General features: G+C 33.9%; 1 long non-coding RNA gene across 5 annotated transcripts in view; it reads left to right on the forward strand.

The window, feature by feature from the left end:
• LOC149569122 (uncharacterized) overlaps positions 1-22,261 on the forward strand; it is an 82,732-nt gene that overhangs the window by 36,243 nt on the left and 24,228 nt on the right. The window lies entirely within an intron of this gene.

Raw genomic sequence — 22,261 nt, forward strand, 5'->3', positions numbered from 1 at the left:
GTGAATAGAGAATTGATGCTATAAATCATGCCTAGTGCAAAAATCTAAAAGACTGATTCACATATTCCTCGCCATTGTCAGTGTAGATATGCTTGACTAAAAGACTAGATTGATTCTCCACTAAACTCTTAAATATTTGAAATGAATCAAAGACATCAGACTTGTACTTCAAAAAGTACACCCATGTGTGTCTGGAGAAGTCATCAATGAAGGTGAGCACATATCAGGCACTTGAGAAAGATGGAGTGGGAAATGACATAAGATCAATGTGTATCAACTCCAATGGTGCCTTAGCACATGTGGATTGACCTACTGGAAAAGGATCTTTGTGATGTTTTCCAAGTGCATAGCCTTGACACACACTATCAGTACAAGAGATCTAAGGTAATCCAATCACTAGCTCCTGTATACTCATTTGCTATAAATATCTATAGTTGACATGGCCAAAACGCTCATGTCAAAGTTTGCTCACTATGTTTGCATGAGCAATGAGAGAAACACCTGTAGAATTGGAGCTCTCAAAGCAATCAAACTGATATAAGTGAGATTGAAGATCAACACTCCCTGTAGCAATAACCAAATTAGGATCATGGAGGTCTAAAATAACCACATCATGTGGTGAGAACTCAACTATCTTTCTAGAGCCTAAATGACAAGTCTGAAAGACAGACAGGAGGTTTATAGAAATGGCTGGAACCAAGAGAACATCTTGTAGTGAACCATCCTCTAAAGAGATAGTTCTTGAACTTGTGATTGAAGGTTAAGACGAATCACTAACTATAATTTGTGTAGTAAAAATTTGAGAAAGTGAGGTAACCAATTTAGGTGAATGTGTCATATGATGGGAAGCTCCAAAATAAAAAATCCAAGGAGCTAGAGAAGACAATGCGTGTGCAGAAAGAGCATGTCCTTTCCCTATAGGTGGAGGTGGAGGCTTCAAAGAAGCAATACTGGACTACTGCATGGCCTCATCTAATGCCTCAAGACATTTCCAACACCTAGAAATTGGATGTCCTTCCTTGCCACAAAAACTACAAGGTACACCTGTATACTTCTTAGTCTTGGAGGAAGACTCACCAGACTTAGAAGTATTACCCTTCTAAGAGGGTGTTCGAGCATCTGATTTGGGAGGAGGCTTGTAGGAAATCTCACTGCCTGCTGAATCTATCTTATGCTTTAGTTTCTGCTTCGACTTTCCTGTAGATGTCTAAGCTACGAATGCCTTTGTCTTAGAACCAGTCATAATATCCAACTATGTGAGTTTTCACTACTCTCTAGTCAAGCGATCACAAAAGACCTCAAAAGAAGCAATAAAAAATTGATTTCCCAAAGCATCTTTGACTGGAATAGAATGTAGAAGCAAATATCTGAAAATTCTCTTAAAGCTTTGAGAGAATCAAATAGATGCACTCAATATTAGTCTTTGTCTTTCCACAACTCTACAACAAGGATCTCTGTTGAGTAAACTTCATCAAGAAGTCATCAATAGTTGAAAAGGAATCCAATGCAAGTGATGTAAGCTCTGTCTCTATCTGAAGTGCCTTGAACTCATTCATAGTACCAAACAAGCCCTCAAGCTTGGTCCACATAGCCAGAGGAGTATTACACCCATCTAGATGAAACTGTAAACTATCTAATACCTGTAATGCAATCAATTTGATTGCCTCATCCATTTTGTTTTGATGATGCATGATCTCAAAAGGTCTTTCAAGAATAGGTTGAACTACATCTAAACATGACCATAACCCTTTTGACCAAAGAAGCTGAGTCATTGAGGTCTTCTAGCTGTGATAATTGTGAGGAGTCAGAAGTTCTAGAGAAGAAGTGGTCTCGGCCATTGTTTTAGAAAGGTTTTTTGTTTTTTTGTTTTATTTTTAAATTTTTTCTGATATACTAATATAACAATAGAAAAATAAGATTAAAAACTCTCCCACAATGCAATAAACTGAACCCCAACTTACAAATAGATTGTGTAAATGAGATAAGAGAAAAAAATCTTTAGATACAAATAAAAAAACTTGGTACCAAATACTGGTGAAAAGAATAAGAATCTAGAAAGTTCTCAAAAAGAGCTTTCTGGTACTTTTTTCATAATAGAAAATAGAGCTATAATGAAGAAGTTATGCCCCCTGAAAGATAGAAGTCATCAATAAACTTCAAACACCAAAATAGGTATCAGTTTGGAATAAAATCTCAAAAATTTCTTCTCCATCATCTCTATCTTAGAACTAGCTTTCTGACACTTCTTTCAGATTGAAAAAATACCCCTGTATGCTCAAGTTATTGCAAAAATGCGACAGGGCCCCCGAAAGCTTGAAAAAATAAATTATTTAAAAATAATAATAATAAAAAAAAACACCACCACTAAGTAGTGGCAGAGTGGAGTATTGGTTGCTTGACACAGTGGTGGAGCATGTTAGGATAAACCACGGACAGAAATAAAAAACTACATGCAAATATAACCAATAACAAAAATAATAGAACACACAGAAATGAACACAAGGCACCAAGATTTAACGTGGTTCACCCAATCCCTGGGCTACGTCCACCAAATAGCAAGTCCGATCTTATTACAATCCAGTGATTACAACCTGATTACAATCCGTAATCCCTTACAGCTCAATACCGCCGCAAGAACCAATTTCGTATCACCACACATAAAAAATACCCAACCCTAAGCCCTTTTTATACAAGTATTAAACCGCTTTAGGGTTATAACATATCAGCCATATGTCGGCCATAATATGTCGGCTACCATGTCGGCTACCATGTTGGCTACTTCCAAATTTTTTTTTTTTCGGGGCGATGCCCCAAACCCCACTATTTATGAAGTATATACAGTACTTTCCTGATCAGTCACCACAATCTAACAGAGTAGAGCATGGCCTGGGTGGAGGTAGAGTGGCAACTTGGGTAGAGGTGAGGCCGAGGTGGGGCGACAGCCGTAGGTGAGCAATGACCCATAAAACAGAACGTCGATGTTTACATCGGTGCCGTTGCCAGAGCGGTGCTAGATAAAGATTTTTCAAAGCTGAAAAGCAAATTTTTGCACCTTTTTTAATTTAAAATTTTTTTTTGATAAAAATCTTGCCTCAGAATGCATGTAGAGGCCATATGGCCCTGGTAGGCAATTTTTTTAGCTCAAGCCAAATCAATGTTGTCCAAAATGAACAAACTTTATATGGAAATTAGGGTTTTGATGCCTTCTAGATCCATCTGTGATGTCTGTTTGGCTTCAACTTGCTTTGAAAATTAGTAACCCCCTGTTATCTCAAAAAATACCCGAACAATTCTAGATCTGTTCTGTTAAACCCTCGTTCTCCTTTTTCTCCAAATAACAAATAGGCTGCAATAGATCTGGCTTTGATACCATGAAGGATTTGATCAAAACAAATCCGCAAAGCCTTCGAATACATGTATGCAAAAACCTATCACAGAAGAAAAAGATGAGAGGCAAGGGTTTTGCTCTGAAAAATATGCTAATGTATTTTTCAGAAATGGAAGAGATAAAAAAAGATTATAAAAGATCAATCCTTATAAAAGGAGATCAAAACTTGTAAGGGTAACCTAAAAGGAAAAGCTATTTAGTAATTACTAATTAATTATTAAATAGAGACACAAAAAAGGATGCATAAAGAGAAATCTTAAGAAGGGAATAAGCAAATTAATAAATGAAATTAAATTAACACTTTACTCTAACAATCTCTACTATCATCCCAACTAGCTTTCCCTTCAATAAATATTACATCAACCACCAAAATCATAAGAATGAACTCCACCTCTATAGGAGTCAATCACACTATTTAAATTATCAAGGAAACAACCAACAAAAAATAATTCCACCACTTTGAAGGGACACCCCAAACCCATAAAAGAGGAATAGAAGAAATCATCTTCCTAGCATAGCATTGTTCCACCTTAATAAAAAGGAATCCCACCTCAATATGGATAATGGGAGGAAGAGAATGCACAAAAAAAAAAAAGAACATTTTTTGTAACCACCCCACCTTCCAAGCATCAACCTTATGGGAAGGATTGTCCATCCCACTATCAAAAACACACATACATCATATCACCACCTCAACAAGAGTTTTGTGCTTAATAGAAAACATCATAAACCTTCCCTTTAACCACAAATCCATATGAAGGTGCCTTTGAAACCCAATGTGAAACTTCATATCTAGACAAAGCCCACTTAAGAAACTGAGCAATATGCACCTAAAAAATCATGAAAAAGGTACCAAAGCTCAATAATAAGAAAAAATGAAGAGATCCATAACTACAAGCCACTAAAACACCCAAAAGCCCTTTGAATATGGAACACCCAGAAGTAGAACACCCCTAGATGTAACTATAAGGGGCAAAAATATGGCTTCCCAAAAGGAAAAAAACACACCTTTAGATAAGGGCCCCCACTATTCAAAGGGTACACCAAAGACCTTAGGGAAAACCAATAAAACACCAAAGAGCCCCCAAATCTAGCATACCTAGAAGCATAACACCTCTAGACATAGAAAGAAGGTACAAAAATTTGGCTTCCCAAACAAAATGACACCTTCATGGAAAGTCTCCTAGTGATCTAAAGGAACACTAAAAACTCTAGAGTAAAACGTCCATCCACCAAGAGATATCTAGGAGAAGAAAACATCCCCTTGGCCAAAAACTCCCCAGGAAAAAAGAAAACATTCCCTCATCTCTATAGAAAACACCACCCCTAGAAATTTTGTAGAACCAAGGAGGCATAAGCATGGGGAGGACCCTCAAATTGTTTAGCTCATCATCTTGAGACTTCTTGCTACCACTATTGTTGGCTTCCTTGGCACAAGAGACCCTAGTCATGCCCAATGAATGCCCCACTCTCCTCACACTCTGGCTCATATTTTCATAAATGGTTTGTGTTCTTTTTTTGGGGTCACATCTAGCCACAGGATTAAAAAACTATCATGCTATGCTTAGGATACCCTAATATTTCTTACATAGGTTTGTAAATTTTATGTTTCCTGGGAACATAATCTAAAATGTCTTTATTTTTATTAAATTTACATTGCATTTTTTATATCTAAATCATATTTCTTATTGTGAATGTGATCTAGTGTTATTTCCATTCTATTTGTAGTATTCTTCATTATGTGCACAGAAGAATACATTTTTATTGTTCCCTTTCTAATTCATGAAGTATTAGAGAGTGTGGAGGAATTTTTTTCTATCTTCATTAATTTGGCATATGAACATTGAGAAATAGATAGATTACTTAAAATATGCACCATCTAGTAATTCATATTTTCATTCACATAAATTATTCATTTTGTTTTCTAATGGCATTGACATTTTTAATTCTTTTTTGTTTCTCCATATGTTCATGTGTTGTAATATATTTAGCATTATATTATATACCTAGTTCATAGTTAACTATATCCTCATTCTTGTAAACATTAAGATGATTAAACTTCGTTATTCTCCAAACCTTACTATAAGGTAAATTTTGTGTAATTATATTACCATGTTTTCAACCATATTTTCAATCTTAATTCGTGTACCCTTTTCATACTTTTTTCACTTTTCCATTTAGATGCCATGAAATTTTTTATCCTGACTTATATATCTAGGATATTGACAAATTATATATTACTACTAAAATCTGAAATAGTAGCCATAGATATTTGAAAAGATATTGATGCCTTGGGGATTATTGTCTACATAGAGAATAGGAAAATGAAGAGGTAATTTATTCTTCTTGGATGGAATCATATGAAAAATAGTGCAGTAATGACATCTTAATAAAGTTAGAAATAGGTTTAGTAATGGAATAATGTTGGCAAACTTGTTACAAATAGTTTCTTGTAGGATCTATAAGTCTAGGATGTGTTCCATGGTAGTCTATGTTGAACAACCATGGTATTCCTAAGATTAGGTGAAAAGAATCCATATAAGAACTTTCTAGGATGAGTTTTAGTTATTTAGGATGAATATTAATGGTGAGGTTATCTTCAATTATGTTATTTTATATTTTCTCTATTTCTTTTCATTCTTTGAGATTCAAGATCAATATATTGTTGGAAATATAAGAGGAATAATTGAGAGGGGAGGGGTGAATTAGTTACCACAAAAACAAATCCAAGATCCCTAAAGATGATAATACCCTACAAAAATAAAACTCTATTGAAACTAATATACTACTATAACTCAGTTAACAAAAGAATACTCAGTTTACACTAAGAATTATTGTCACCCAATAAACACTGAAATAATCACTTCTTGTGATGTTTAGTGTGTTTAAACTTAATTAACTTAGTTGCATAATTATAAACCAAATAACATGAACACAAGAGATAAAAATATTTAACATGAAAACCCAATTTGGGAAAACCACCAATTGTAACTAGTTATTATTTTTCACTCTTCTGAAGTGAGCCCTGTTAGGAGCCAACCCTGTTAAAAGTTACAAAACACAGTATTAGGTGTGACCCTGTTAAAGGATTTAGCTCACCCTATTAGGAGTATCCTTGTTAGAGGTCTTTAGACACTTCAATCTAGAAATTCCACCTTGTTAGAGGATTTGGAAAAATAACTATTAGGCTAACTTTGTTAGGAGATTTGATTCATTGCTACAATTATTATAGAGTAACAATGACTTGACCTGATTGCTGATGCAACTGACTTTGCTGATTTTAGATCTCTATTCTGGCTTGAATATTTGATCCCCCTTGATCATAATGTTCTTTGTAGCTTGGTCAACTTAGATACTCTGATATCCTTCCAATTTGCTTCCTTGATTTATCTTTTCAACCCCTTGCTTCTCAATATAATTCAATCCTAAAATTGACCTTATATTTATATAATTTACCTTGTTAAGTTGGCTTGAATATACTTTCAAACAAATAGAATTCATCCCACGAGTTGGCTAGAACTAAGCGACAAAACTATCAGATCCAATATGCTCATACAAGAAAATCCTTCGTTAGCCAACCCAACTTAGTCAACACTAACTTAGAAAATACTTTCCTTTAGACTTCCTTTGGTAACTGAGTGAGCTTGGTTAACACTAGCTCCATGTCAACTTCTTTTTGTAACCAAGTGAACTCAATGAACATTGGTTCTGTGTTGTCTTCTCTAGAACGCTTGACATACACAAGAAACTTCCTTCAATGCCTGAGTGAGCTTGATTGACACTGCTTGCTTGATAATGACTTGACATTTGTGTAACATCAAAGACAACATATAATTAAATAATTGTATTCAATAATCTTCCTCTTTGGCATTGATGACAACACAAGTAGTCATGATACAAAGAATCTTTTAGAGAAAAAATAGAAGGATAATATCCTTATATTCATTCTGATTCTCATCCATGCTAACTCCCTCTATCAGTGTGAACTCCCTCTAACATCAATCTCTCTAATTTATTTGATTGCAATGATTGCAATTTCTCTCTCTAACAACAAACTCTCCTCTTTGACATCTAAGTCAAAATTTTTGATTTTGATATGATAAAATCTCCCTCTTTATTCATATAAAAATTTATCTTATATGAAAAACTCTTCATCTTTGAAATCTCATGTAGAAGAAAAAAATCAATGTAGTTTCCATGTACCTGATGTACTAATTCATATGTAATCTGCTCTATCAATACTACATCAGTTTGTTTGATCTTTAAAATTCTCACTTGATGCATCACTAAAATCTAATTAGTGGGCTTTAGATAGGGGAATGAACCCTAGCTTACCTCTTTAGGGAATGGCTTGGTGAATATGTCTACAATTTGTTCTTTTGTATTCACATATTCCAATCTCATCTCTTTCTCTTGCACCAATTCTCTCAAGAAATGATATTTTATTGCAATGTGTTTAGTCTTGGTATGCATCACTATATTCTTGGATATGTTGATTGCACTAGTGTTATCATAGAAGATAACAACTATGTCCTTAATTTCCTCCTTCATACTTGACAATAGTTGTTTGAACCAAAAAATGTTGGAACAATTGATTGCTGCTGCAACATATTCTGCTTCTGTTGTAGACCGAGAGATACAATTCTTCTTCTTGCTTGTCCAAGTTACTAGCCTCTTTCCAAGAAAGAATGCTCCACCACTAGTGCTATTCCTATCATTAAAAATTCCCGCCCAATTAGCATTAGTGAATGATTTCAATTCAAAGTTGCCTCCTTTCTTATACCACAAACCATAATCTTCAGTACCTTTTAGATATCTCATGATTCTTTTTATTTCCATCATATAATTTTCTTTAGGATTAGTAGAGAATCTAGCCACCATACAAACTACTAATATAATATCAGGTCTTGTGTGCACCACATACTGAAGGTTTCCAATCATTGATCTATATGTAATTTGGTCTACCTCCTTGGAATCATAATTTTTGGAAAGCTTATGTCCAGTAGACATAGGTGTTCCAATTGGTCTAGAATATTCTATTCTAAATTTCATCAATATATCCTTGATGAATTTTGATTGAGTAATATGGATGTACTATCCTTCATCTATTGAATTTTCAAGCCAACAAAGAATTTAATCTCTCCAAACATTGACATTTCAAATTCTTTACTCATTTCTACAAAGAATGGTTTACACAAATCATCATTTCCAGTAAATAGTGTATCATCCACAAATATTTTTTCCAACACTATCTTCTTATCTAGTATTTCTTTGATGTATGGGCTACTTTTATCATTAGTCCTTTGAAAACCAATCTTTATGAGATAATTATGTAATCTTTCATACTAGGCTTTGGGGGCTTGTTTGAGACCATAAAAAGCTTTGTGTAGTCTACAAACCATGTCCCCTTTGCTAGGATCAATGAAACCTTTTGGTTTCTAATTGTAGACTTCCTCTTCTAAGATTTCATTCAAAAATGTTGATTTTACATCCATCTAATATACTTTGAATCCTTTGTGTGTTTCATATGCAAGTAGTGTTCTAACAACTTCTAGTCTTCCAGAAGGGGTAAAAGTCTCTCCATAATCAATACCTTCTTCTTGAGCATAACCCTTGCAAACTAACCTTGCTTTGTTTCTTGAAACTTCTCCATTCTCATTCAGCTTGTTTCTAAATACCCATTTTGTGCCAATTACATTCTTGTCCTTGAGTCTAGGAACAAGAGTCCAAGTTTTTTTCCTTTCAATCTGGTCAATCTCTTCAATCATTGTCTCAATTCAACTTTCATTTTCTAATGCATTTTTAACAGTTCTACGTTCAAACTCAGTAAGAAAACATGTACCTTTTAATTTGTTCCTTGTCATTGTGATTTTTGATTGATCCCCAATGATTTTCTCAGGTACATGATGCCTTCTAACATATCCAACAAGTCTAGGATCCTTCTTTCTAAATTCACTTGGTTCACCATGATCTTTTGAATTATGCTTGGGTCCCACTCTCTTTGACTTAGGTCCATTAGATGACTTAGTTTTCACTGGTTGAAACTCAAGCCCTTCTGACTGAGACTTGGGTCTTTCAGACTGAGACTCAGGTTGCACTAGCTACAACTCAGGTTGAACTGGGGATTCTGGGGACTCAGGTGGTGAACACTTCTAATTTTCTTGAACTTTAGGTAAAATGTCAGGTTCATAGTAAACATTTTTTTTGTAGTTTTTAAGTTCTTTTCTGCTTTGTTCTTCACACTATTATGCAAATTCATCAATCTTTAAATCTGCACTTTCTATAACTTTGTGAGTAGATAGATTCAATTATTTGTACCCTTTTCTCTTATTGGAGTACCCTAGGAATATGCCTTCATCACTTTTCACATCAAAAATTTCTTTTCTTGACTCCTTTGAGATATAACATTTGCTTCCAAATACTTTGGAATAACAAACATTAGGTTTATAGCCATACCATAATTCATAAGGTGTTTGATACGAGTCCTTCTTCAATTGAGCTTAGTTCAAGATATGAATTGATGTGTTGATTGCTTCCTTATAGTGTTTGATAGCAAAATTTTTTCTTTATCATCATTTTCCTTGTACAATCCATAATTGATCTATTCATTCTCTCTGCTATGCCATTCTGCTGAGGTGTACCAAGTGTAGATACCTATCTTTGAATTCCTCTTTCGTTGCAGAATTCATTGAAGTCATTTGAAATGAATTCACCTCCTCTATCTAACCTCAAAAATTTTAGTTTCTTTCTTATTTATTTCTCAATTCTAGCTAGATACCATTTGATTTTTTGAGAATCTTCTAATTTATCCTTTAAATACATAACTGTCATCATCCTAGAATAAACATCAACAAACAAAATAAAGTACTTATTTCCATAGTAGCTTTGTATGCCAATAGGTCCATAAAGGTCTATAGGAACTAGCTCTAAAAATTCTTCAGAATGATAATTCTTTCTTTTGAAACTTGTCTTTTTCATCTTTCCAATTTGAAATTTTTTCAATATTCTCGTATCAGGTTTCTTTAGGCTTGGAATGCCTCTAACCCTTTTATTCTTTCTTATGTTGACCAGGTTATCAAAATTCACATGACACAACATTTTATGCCATAGCTAGCTTTCTTCTACTTGAGCTATGAAACATGAATTTTTAGTTAGATCTATGTAGAATAGATTACCTCTTGTTTGATTTTTAGTCCCAACTAGATTTCCTTTTCCATCTAGCATCTTGGCTTTCCTATTCATGAATTCTACCTTGAATCCAATGTTATTCAACTGTGCCACAGTAAGTATATTATGTTTTAGTCCTTTAACCCAATAAGCATTGTCACATCTGAGTTCATTAGTTAGTACAATACAACCTTTTCCTTTCACACAACAAGGTTCATCATTTCCAAATATGACACTCCCACCATCATAGTGTTCCAAGTGCTCAAATTTAGATTTATCACTAGTCATGTGGTGAGAACAACCACTATCTATGATCAATGTATCATTCTTACTAACATGAGAAATGAGGGACATCTTATCATTCTCATAATTTGGTTCATGTTTAACAACAAAGTACATCATTTCATCTTCATCACTACCATCAGAATCTTTAGCCATGTAACAAGATTTCTTACCTTTATCTTTGTAGCTTTTGAAATCTTCCTTGCCTTTGTACTTGTCATGCTTATTTTCTTCTTTCCTTCTTTGTTTGGACACCTTGCAACAATGTGACCAACTTCTTCACAAGAAAAATAGATCAAAGGAACTTTGATTTTGTACTTTTCTTTGCATTTAGGAAATCTTCTTGCAAGCAATGCTTTAATAACTTTAAGATCATCATTAGAACCATCTTCATCTTCACTATTAGATTTCTTTCTCTTAGATTTTGTAGCTTTATTTTTGAGTGATAGTTTGGCTTGAAATGCAGACTCAAAGTTACTAGAGTTAGGAACATAATTATCAAAGTTATCTAACTCAAAGCCTATCAACCTTCCTACTAGTGTATCCAAAGTTACATCATTCTTAGAATTACATCTCATTTCTTGAATAGCTAAAACTCTAATTGCATAAATAGGAAGAAGAGTTCTAAGTATCTTGTTGATCACTGTTACATCATCAATTTTCCCACTTGAGGCTCTCATTGCACTCACACTAGCTTTGATTCTTTCACTATAGTGTGCAATGTTCTCATCTTCATTTGATCAAACTGACCTCTAAGACATTTTTCCTTATCTCTCCTCAATTTGTCATCACCTCCATAGATATTTTTCAGCTTGTTCCATATTTCATGAGTAGTAGCATAGCCTTTGACTTCATCAAATTCAACATAATTGAGAGTGGAAGCAATGTCAATCATCATTATGTTATGATTCTTCTTTTCCACAATTTGATCCACAATCAAAGTTCTAGTAGGTGCCACATATTTTTTCTATAGATATTTCAAGCCTATGTCACTAATGGATACCAAAAAGAGTTTTATGAGTTCCTTCCATGCTCAGAAGTTATCTCAGTTTAGCTTTGGAATCTCCCTTTTTTAAGACATCTTGATCTTTAGCTTAGGTACTTGAAACCTTCTTTGCAATAACCAAAAGCTCTGATACTAATTATTGGAAATATAAGAGGAGTAATTGAGAGGGGAGGGGTAATTAGTTACCACAAAAACAAATCCAAGATCCCTTAAGATGCCAATACAATACAAAACCAAAACTCTTCTAAAATCGATATATTGTTGTAACTTAGTTAACACAAGAACACTCAGTTTACACTAAGAATTATTGTCACTTAGTAAACATTGAAATAATCATTTCTTAATATTTTTAGTGTGGTTAACCTTAGTTAAATTAGTTGTAGAATCATAAATCAAATAACATAAACACAAGAGACACTGAGATTTAACATGGAAACACAATTTGGGAAAACCACCGATTGCAACTAGTTACTATTTTTCACTCTTCTAAAGTGAGTCCTATTAGGAGCCAACCTTGTTAAAGGTTACAAAACACACTAGTAGGTGCAACCCTGTTAAAGGATTTAGTTCACCCTATTAGGAGTGGCCTTGTTAGAGTTCTTTAGACACTTCAATCCAAAAATGCCACCTTGTTAGAGGATTTGGAAAGTAGTTGTTAGGATAACTTTGTTAAAAGATTTGATTCACTACTACAATTATTAGAGAGTAAAAATGACTTGACCTAATTTTTGATGCAACTATCTTTGCTGAATTTAGATCTCTATTTTTGATATGAATACTTGATCCTCCTTGATTAGAATTTTCTTTGCAGCTCATTCAACTCCAATACTCTGATATCCTTCCAATTTGCTTCCTTGATTTATCTTTTCAATCCCATGCTTCTTAGTAAAATTCAATCATCAATTTGATGTTATATTTATATGATATACCTTGTCATGTTGGCTTAAATATACTTTGAAACAAATAGAATTCATCCCATGAGTCAGCTAGAACTAACCAACAAAATTTTCAGATCCAATATGTTGATGCCAAAAAATCCTTTGTTAGCTAACCCAATTCGGTTAACACTAACTTAGAAAAGACTTTCCTTTAGACTTCCTTTGGTAACTAAGTGAGCTTGGTTAACACTGGTTCCATGCCAAATTCCCTTGGTAACTGAGTGAACTCGATTAACACTGGTTATATGATGTCTTCTTTGGAACGCTCGACATAAATAGGAAACTTCCTTCAATGCCCAAGTGAGCTTGGATGACATTGATTGCTTGGTAAAGACTTGAAATTTGTGTTATATCAAAGACAATATACATTTAAATAATTGTATTCAACACATATAAAATTATTCTGTACACTCTTCATTTTTGTCCTACAGTTACATATATAAATTTAAATCTATAGGACAATAATATGCTTTAGAGTGTTTTTTATCAGCATATATTATACATTTTGACATTTTTGTAGAAATTCCTACTGCTACTACTCAACCTAATTTTATTACTACATTGGTATTGTATTTGGTTTAGGGTACTTATTTTTCTAAAACCTATCTTTTAATAGGAGGTCTAGAGTCATCATCAACTATTGATTCATTAGAAAATAATCATTTTATAAGGCATATGAGGTTCTACTTTGGAATTTTTCTTCTCACTTGAAAAATTATCATGTTATTCTTAGGATACCCTAATATTTCTTACATAGGTTTTTCCTTTAGAGTTTCTTGGAAATACAATCTAAAATCACTTCATTTTTATTAAACTTCTATTGTATTTTCTTTTAAATTTGACTCATTTTTTTAAAAAAAAAGTTGATCTAGTATTATGTTAATTCTATTTGTAGTATTGTTCATTATATTCAAAGAATGACACTTTATTATGATTTATTTTCCTATTCATGAAGTGACACTTTATTATGATTTCTTTTCCTATTCATGAAGTATGTGAGAGTCTAGAATATTTTTTCCTATCTTTATTAATTTGGCATATGAATATTGAGATATAGATAGATTATTTAAATTATGTATAAACCAAGTAATTCATATTATTGTGAACATAAATGATTCATTGTGCTTGCTAATAGAAATGAGGTTTTGAATCCTTGTTATTTCTCCACATGTTTGTGTGTTGTGAGATATTTAGGATTATATCATATACCTAGTTCTTATCTAGCTATGACCTTATTCTTGTGAACTTCTAGAATAATGTAATCTTAGTTATGTTCAACCCTTACTATGAGGTAAATTTTGTATAATTATATCACTCTATTTTCACCCATATTTGTAATCTTTATCCACACACACACACACACACACACACACACACACACACACACACACACACACACACACACACACACACACACACACACACACACACACACACACACACACACACACACACACACACACACACACCTTTTCTCTTTAGATTTTATGGAAATATCTAGGGTGGTTTATGTAGTTAGAATATCCATACATTATAGATTACTAATCAAATTTGAAAGTAGCCATAGATATTTGAAAGGATATAGATCCCTAGGGATTATTTTCTTAATAAAGCATAGGACAATGAAGAGGAAACATCTTCTTCTTTAATGGAATCATATGGAAAAGATATTTCCTTACTTTTGTGATTTGAAAAAATTATAAGGAGTAGAAATTTCCTTACTTTTGTGATTTATGCTTAAATGATTTCAAAAGTTCCTTCTATCTCTATTTTCTTTTTCTTTTACCTATCTAGTTAATGCTTGATTTGAATAATAAATAAGTAAATCATAAGTTGATGAAGCAATGAAGCATTGCTGCAATTTAGAGAATAGGTTGAATTGATGCAACTCATTTAAAGGACTTAAAAAAACTTGGATCTCTTTGGATATGGAGCTTGTACCTTAAACTATTTTTTTGATGTAAATCATGTGCTATAAAATTTTGTTTTTGTGTTACTAATTTATGTTGTATTAGCATGTCTATTTAATTTATTTACACATAGGCTTATTAATCCTAATTAGTCATCTATGCTCATTTGAAACTTGTTCACACAAGTCAATACATTTAAGAGTTGCATAGAACATGGATTTTATTCGAATGCATCATCCTAGCTTAGTAGGAGGTGACTCCATCCAACTCATTGAATGTTGGATTTGACTTCTGATTCATCCTAGTTACTCCCTCTTATCAATTGATCTTATATTTTTACATGTTATCAAAGATGATTAGAGCTACTCAGTTATTACCTATCATGTGTTGGTTGGGGCACAATCTCTTAGAGCTCTAATACCCAGATCTTACACCCATCTAACTATTCCTTTGTGGTTGTGGTATCATAAAGACCACATCTTTTCAAAATTCATTGAAGGCCAACGAACATCTTTTGGTCAGATACTTTAGGAATCTCTATTTTTAAAGAAATAGTGCCACTTTAAATGTTACAACTCCTATGCATAGTCTAAGAGGGTTTAAAATTGTATCCCTTTAAGTATTTCAAAAATCCTAGCCATACTACAAGTCATGACAGTTTTCAAAAAGGCTAAAAAAATTCTAGAGCTTGCACAGACAAAGAGGAGACCGAGAGTTTGGAAAATCCTTTCTTAGGCCCTTCTACAGAGTTATAAAAATCATTGTTTTATCCACTACACATAGTCACTATAATTGGTTCTCATTTCTGCATAGTGATTATAGTATCAAATTTAGGTTTTCTTATTTTTTAAATAAAATTATTTAGAAAGTTTTGACATCTATATGCATCTTTCACATAAAGTAAAAGTAATCAAACATTGTAAGTGGGGTTTTGACATGGAGGAGGCTTCTTTATCTATCGAAAACTATAAGGGTTATAAAATTATATGTGTGGGTGATTTTAATACTCCTTTATGCCCTTGAGAGAAATTGTGGGGGGCTGGGGAGGGGGACTTGAGAGGACTTTTCTGAAAGTATGCATGATTTGGATGGGTTCCTCAGGAGGAATGATCTTATTGATATGGATCTTTAGGGAGTCCTATTCACATGGTCTAAAAATCATTTGGGGTAGAACCTTCTTCATGACATTCTTCCTTACATGGTTCTCTCCATGCATTCCTTGGGACTCTCTTAGATCACTACATGCCTATGTTTAGTTGGATGAGTCACTACCCCAATAAAAAGAAACCCTTTAGGTATGAGATTATGTGGCATTCATATCCTCACTTTAAGGGTTGTGTTACTCAATGGTCAAAAATTAGGGTCCAAGGTACTACCATGTTTTGCATAGCGGGGAAACGTGAGAACATTAAAAGGGAGGTTGTTGATTGGTTTAAATCATCCTGTGGAGATATTTTCAAGTAGAAAAATGAAATAGAAGAAAAATTATAAGAGATTTAGGAGAGTATGAAAAAGGGGGACCTATCTTCAAATACTCATGAGGAATAACAAGATTGGCAAAGGAAATGGAAGTCAATCATGGGAAGAGTAGAAGTTTTCTAAAAACAAATATCTAGGGTTCAATGACTTACTGAAAGGGGAACAAAATTGACTTTCTATAATCATTTAGCCTCCAAGCACAATAAGAGGAACACAATTCATAAGCTCTTTGATAGCAACAATGTTGAACTTACCAATAAGGAAGCGATTGAGATTTGGATAACCAAATACTTCAAGGAAATCTATAACCCCCCACCATTGCAAGAAAATCATGATATTGAGGAGGTGTTATTGGAGGTCATCAACCTGGTGGTTGAAGATAGGAAAAATCAACAATTGAATAAAAGAGCTTTTGAGGAGGAGGTAAGAGAAACAACTTTTTCCATAGGAGCATTCAAACCCCCAGAATCAGATGGTTTCCTCTGACCTTATTCTAGGAGTTTTGGGATATTATCAAGTGTGAATACATGCATGCAACATGTAATTTTATTAGGATTAGTAGAATCTTTAAAGAAATTAATCAGACTTATATTTTTCTAGCTCCCAAGGTTGGAGAATGTACTCATTTTGATGAATTTAGACTAGTTAGTTTGTACAATATCCTTCATAAGATCCTATCTAAGGTGGTAGTAGATCACATAATGCGTATTCTAGATAAAGCCATTAGTCCTACCTAGAATGGTTTTGTCCTTAGGAATCAAATATTAGATGTGGTGATAACCTCCAATGAGGTGTTGCATTCAATGAAGAAGAGTGGTAACCAACACATGACTTTGAAATTAGATATCTCAAAATATTATGATAAAGTCATGAGAGAATGTTTTTGAAAATTATGGGACACTTTGGCTTTGGGGAGAGATTTATTTCTTTAATTAGGGAGATGATAAATTTAGTTGTATTCTTGGTCTTGACCAATGGGTCCCTGGGAAAATTTTCAAAGATAAGAGGGTGTCTATGGTAAGGTGACACCTTGTCGTCTTATTTATTTATTATGGTAGTGGAAATTATAGGAAGGAACCTCCATTCTATGGCTGTCAAGAGAAATAATGTGGAAATTAAACTGACAACTTCTCTTCCTTTGGAGGTTCTGCAATAATTTGTTGATGATACTTTTCTATATGGTCTGTCCTCTATAATGGAAGCCAAAGCTTGGAATAAAATGCTGAATCAATGTGCAAAGGTTTCTGGCCAACACATCTACTATCAAAAGAGAAAGATATATTTCTCCAACAAGGAGATGGATCTTCAATAGCGGATAAAGAGGGAACTAAATTTCTAAGTAGCATTCCTCCCTGACACTTATCTTGGCCTCCCCAACATAGTAAATGAAGTCATGCCTCAATTTTGGAATATAGTTGTTGAAATAATGCAAAGGAAGTTTGTGGGTTTGAAGGAAAAGGTGCTTAGTAACACTCAGAGAATTCAACTCATTACCCCTCAGTTTAGGGGATCCCAGTCTACTTTCTAACCCTATTCAAAATCTCTAGTTAGGTGAGGGATATCCTAGAAATAATTTAGAGGAACTTTTATATGGTAGGGAATAGAGGAAAAAATGAGAATGAGTCTTGTGAGTGTTGAGAAGGTCTCTAAACAAAATTCCAAGGGGGTTTGAATTTGAGGAGAATAAGTGACTTGAATAAGGCTTTCATGACTAAAATAGGATGGAGATTGGCTCAGGACTTGGCCAGATGGTGGAGAATTATAAGTTTTAAATATTTTCATGGAAGACCTTTCAATAAGGTTTTATACAATGATGGTCTTCTAGCTAGATCAAGGATCTAGTCTAACATTGTTAAAATAAAAAATTAACTTAGGGGAGGAGTCAGGTGGAACATTCAGGGTGAAAACTTAGTTTAATTCTTGGAAGAAAGGTCAATTAGGGACTCCCCTCTAATTTATACTAATCTTTCAACTTAAAAGGATCATGGAGTGACTAAGTGGCCAACTACATTGAAAATGATTAATAAACAGTCATCAACCTGGGAAAGCTAAACATAATGGAGAAATCTCTTTATGAGGTGTTGGGAAACATCCTAAAGGAATTTGTATCCCATCTTTCCCTAAAAGAGATAAATTAATTTGGGAGAAAAAAATCTTAAGGAGACTTTAGTGTTAGTTTAGCCTATTATAATATTATTGCGGAGTGTTGTTCCTCATAAAGTTGGAAGTATGTTTGGTAGTCTGACTTCCTCCCTATGATTGTTTTCTTCTCGTGGTCTTTTATGCATAATAGTATGATACTCACAATAGATAACCTCCAAAGGCATGGCTTCCATATTTTCAACCATCTTGGGCTATGTAGTTATGAAGAGGAGACTATATCTCACCTCCTTATCCATTGCTCTTACTCTTCTCAGAATTGGCAGAAGTTGCTTAGTCAACTGAGGATTATTTGGATATTTAATTGTGAGGCACAAAAAATTATTCTAAATTAGAAGTGTCCCTCCCACCACCCCCTGATGGAAATGTTTTAGAAATCTATCCCCACTTATATTGGTTGGAATATTTGAAAATAATGAAATAGCTACATTTTCAGACAGAAATATACCCCCTTGAGGTGGTTTTCTTCATCTAACAACTATGGCCGTAATTAGGAAATGCATATCAAATTGGAAATAGACACCTCCCCCCTCTCCCCCCTACATATCTAGATTAGAGGTGCAGAGAGGTATGGGATGTATCTCATCTAATTGAAAGAATAGATGACACAAAGGCCTTGAAAATGAAAGGTACTAGATGGTAGTCATTCCCACCAAATTGATTGAAACTCAATTTTGAAGGATATGGGAGAAATAGTAATGTGACTATAGGGGAGTTATTAGACATGAACATGATAATTATATTAAGGGTTATGCAAGTCACTATGGTAGAATATCTATTAATGAGGTAGAAGCAATGGGCCTTTCATGAGGATTGGAGATAGTTATTAACTTGGGTATTCGAAAAATAGTGGTTGAGGGTGACCCCTTGCTTGTTATTGAAGCAAAGAAAGGGGTTTGTAAGATAAGTTGGCATTCCACAGAGATAGTTAAGAATTCTCAAATGTTATCAAGTAGTATTAATGAGAGCACCATTTATCATGTGTACTGTGAGGGTAACCAAGTGGCAGGCAATATGGATGTGTATAGACATAGCATCATCAATCAGTTGACATGCGAAAGGGAGTATGATATGTCCTAGATGGTTTTATTTCTCATTTGAAAGGAAATGATTTTAATATAATGATGATCATTTATAACTTGTGGTGTGTGGGAGTTGGATTCTTTTTGGTCCCTTACAAGGTGGGGATTTTATGTTTATGATTTCAAATTGGATCTACTTTCTGAGGAATATCATAATTATGATTATTTATTGCAAGAGATGGTCTATAACCCAAGGCAAGATATGGAGTTATTTTTTGCAATCCCAAATGACATGACTTTCTAATTCATGACGACATTTTTATGGAAAGGTCATAGAAAAGAGATGAGGTGACATGAAGGGAATATGTTTTATTCCATTTTCACATGGGAAAAACCTAAGTGCAATAGAAACACCATTACTCATATTGTTAATAAGTGTTGGTATCAAGAATAAAAAAGGATATTCTCTTGGCTCTTTGCACATTTTGTTTGGATTTTCTAGTAGATCTTCTTAGGGAATGTCAATTTTTGTGGACGATTTTGTGATGGAGCTAGGAGATAAAGAAGCTATGGAGAGTGCAATTTCTTGGATTGAGCCACCTAGAATCAAAGATGTCATCAAGAAGGATAAAGTGGCTTGGACTTACTTGAGGAAAGTAGGTTTAATTCTATTTATGGAATGCATTGAAGGTGATGATGAGAGGGTCTCATGGTAGTTTATTGACTCTTGGAAGAATTGGTGGGTGACTATGAATGGAGTCTCATTTCATGTAATTGAGGAGTTTAGTTTAGATTCCACTAGTCTTTCCCTAGAAGGGAAAAAAATGGAGAAAGAAGCCAAGGGTTATAGATGAGACAAGCCTAAGAAAATTCTTTCACTCTAACAAGGCTCTAGTTCATTTTCATGGTAGATTTCCTCAAGAGAAACTGCTAGAACCATGGGATGTTGCATCCTACATGATCATGAGATATATCACCATGGAATACATGTACAAGGTGATTTATTATTACAAATTTTCCATTCTTAACCACTTAAGGAATACGAAAAGTATTTCATTTTTGTAGCTCTTGCTACATTCTATAGAGGATTGTGATTGGAATATGGAAAAGAAGAGTGAAGAGGGAAAGACCTTCAACATATACCATCAAGTCCTTATGTTTCACCTTCTTGATTTTTATTGAGGTCTTTACCCTCAAATTACTAACCCAACACCTTCCCCACCTAAAATCACTGATATGACCCACATTTTGTCTCCTTCTAGAAAAACCTAAGAAGATGAGGTGCCCTCAACCACTATTGGAAAGGTTAAAATGGAGATAAAGTTGAGGTTTTAGATGTGGAAATAACTAAATTCATGACCAATAATAGAATCCATAGGTCTAGTAAGAGAGTGAGAGATAAAAAGCCCTCAACCCCTCCTAGTAAGGAGAAACTGGTTAGTTATAATTCTACAGAGAACTCATGAAATAGGGTGGCCCTAGGCCAAGGAGGAAAGACACCAAAAGAAACTATAGAAAACATGAAGATGAGGATACAACTAGTGAAGATAAGGATGAGGAGAACACTATAGGGGGCTAGAAGAGTTCAATTCCTTCTTGTGTGTTAGACACTTTTAGAAGAGAGACCAATACCCTTGAGACTATGAAGGAAGGCAAAAAGGGTGATTAGGGGATGGTTCCTACCCTTATTAGGACTCTAACTTGGATACTCAAAACTTGGGGAATAAGAAGAAAATGGAGGTTTAGTTTGATAAGCTTGTGGGAGGGGATAAGGAGGAGGATAATAGTGTGCCCCAAGATACTACTAATAAACACCCCCTAGTAGTCAAGACTTATCTAAATTAGAGGAGTCCATTACGAGTTTGATAAAAAATAATGAGTACTTGGAGGATAAGTTTAATAGGGTGAAAAATCTCTCTATGAGGGTGATGCATTTTTTTCTAACCACTCTCCATCTTTTGTAGGCTATGAAGGAGGAGAGAAACAACGGCAAGAAAATGGAGATTACCTACTGGTTGTATGGCTTCTTGGTGAATGATTGGTTGTGGCTTCTAGTGGAGATCCCCAACAACCAAAAGAGGGAGAGTTAGCTCCTGGTCCTTTGTCTTTTCTTTTTTTGTTTCTTTACTGGTTACTACATGACCCATGGGGGTTTTTTTTATTATAAATGATTGGACTTGGATTATGGCTAGAAATTATAGTGGGTTCATTTTTTGTATAATTGTGATAATATGTTAGTTGTTTATAGTAGTAAATTTAGTTTTAGTAATATGTTAGTTTGGGATTTTTTGATGTTAAAAAGGGGGTTGGTTAATGGTATGGTAGTGAATTCTAGTTGATCTTTAGCTTGGTTTCTATGTTATTGGGTTAGCTCCCATTTTAGCTTCCTTTTAATATAAAAAGAATCACAATACAGATCCCTATGATATTTACCTCATGTCAATGTGTCTGGTTGCATATCCTTTATATCTCGACAAACTCTCAATCTCAAATTGTTTCCTTATTTCTCATTTAAAGGGGGACTATATTACACATTAATAAGTAATGTGTCTTTCTAGAAAGTAAAATCTTGTTTTATGAAGGAACACAATATACTTCCTAAATATTGATCTTTGATATGAGGGATTGATTCCATGGACTAGTTTGAGCTTCAAGTATTCATTAAAATTAGTATTTGCAATACAAACTTCCTATAGTCTTATGAACTTTGTGTATACTAGTTGAGTAGTGTCATCTTTTCACTCATTTAATAAATCTTCATTCACAACTGATGACTTGACAATAACAAAAAACATAAGACTATCATTACCAAAATTTGCAACATCAATATGCTTCAAAGTTCTTTTCTTCTTATCTCATTTAAGGGATGATTATTTTTTTCCATTGGTTTTCTATCTTTCTCCATTTAT

Source organism: Cupressus sempervirens, chromosome 3, assembly GCF_028749045.1.
Source record: "Cupressus sempervirens isolate cs-2001-9-10 chromosome 3, ASM2874904v1, whole genome shotgun sequence".
Lineage (NCBI taxonomy): Eukaryota > Viridiplantae > Streptophyta > Pinopsida > Cupressales > Cupressaceae > Cupressus > Cupressus sempervirens.